Below are 1,552 nucleotides of genomic sequence, written 5' to 3'. Positions count from 1 at the left end.
ATATTATAAATAATTAGCTTCAAGCAGACGATGAAAAGAGCTAAGATGAAGACACTAAGGTGATAATACTACTGACTCCAATAAGGAGTTACATTCTAATAAAGATGACGCCGATTTTAATGTCACTGATCAAGACACCGAGTCCAAGTGTGCCGAGAGTTAAGAAGTGAATAAAAATTAAAAAAAAAATTGCTTAAATGCGAACGCCAATCTGTGCAAAATATTGTTTTAATGATGTACCCGTTTATACATCGTGCATTCTTGAAGATAACACAACTTGCAAGGATTATTAAGCAAAGTTTCGGCTATTAGCAAAACAAAAAATATGAAGAAATCTGATGAAGGGTCTTTTCAAAACTTACAAAAAAATTTTTTAGTTTTTTTCTTCTCAAAACATATTTCAAAAGGTATATATGATACAAATATATACATAATTGGCCTTACACTTTTTTTTGGTGTTTGGCCGAGCTTCTCCTTTTATTTGTGATGTGCGTTTTGACGTTGTTCAAGAAGTATATTTTATACTAAAACCTTAACAAAAATAAAAACCTTGCAAATAACCGCAGTGTGCATTTAAAAAAACTCTATACCAAAATTTTAGCCATTGAATATATTTCAAAATCATTAAAATTTTTCAGTTATCTTCTAATTGTTCTCAAGCCCAGCAATAAATCAACTAATTTAGAAGAAAACATTTACAATACACATTTTTGTGAAATAAATGGAGTAAATTATTAAGTATTACTATTATTTTATGTATCATTACCTTATTATCTTATTTATCTCTAAAAAGGCCAGTTTTCAACTTCATCATCTATTGCAAAAATTGAAATACCACGCATTACTTTTTGTAAGCAGATTCAGTGGCATAAATTAAGAGCAACTATATAAACATCTTATTCCACTGCGAGATTCTTGGCCGGAGCAGCGGCATGCCGCCAATTCGAATTGTAGATGTTAAATATTATCTTGCAAGGTGGATAATATTTAACATCTGTAATTTTCCAAAATACCTGACTAAGCCGCTAAATTGCCCAATTTCGGTAAACCTAATTGCTCAAAAAGTCTTTGTATTTTCGTATTTTTGGCGCCAAATTCATTTGTAGTACTTTTTTTGTGGCAATAAGCCAACAGGCGACTAAACACCCCGTACGCCGTGACTGCCTACGCATACGTACGCAACCGGGTGGTAAATATGTGGGCGTACAATTTAGTGAAATGTCACTAATGCTAGACCTCTACGCTGCTTATTACAATTCTCCACTGAATACACGTAACGTAAATATAATTAGAAAAGCGCATTAGAGTCTGAGATCAATTCAGTTACTTGCATAATTAAAATGAAGAATTTTAAATGAAGACTCATAAAATAACCAGACAATTAAGCGACAAAAATGAAAGCCAAAAGGCAAGCTCAACAATGAATATAATTTGTGGCAGGTTTCCTGCTTTATCCCAGGATTGGGAGTGTGTGTGGGATTGTGCTTTTGGCGAAATATCTTCATCATAAATTTCATTGACGTAAATACTTTAAAAAATCATATGTTGGAAT

Source organism: Anastrepha obliqua, chromosome 4, assembly GCF_027943255.1.
Source record: "Anastrepha obliqua isolate idAnaObli1 chromosome 4, idAnaObli1_1.0, whole genome shotgun sequence".
Classification (NCBI taxonomy): Eukaryota; Metazoa; Arthropoda; class Insecta; order Diptera; family Tephritidae; genus Anastrepha; species Anastrepha obliqua.
This window is presented reverse-complemented; position numbering follows the sequence as displayed.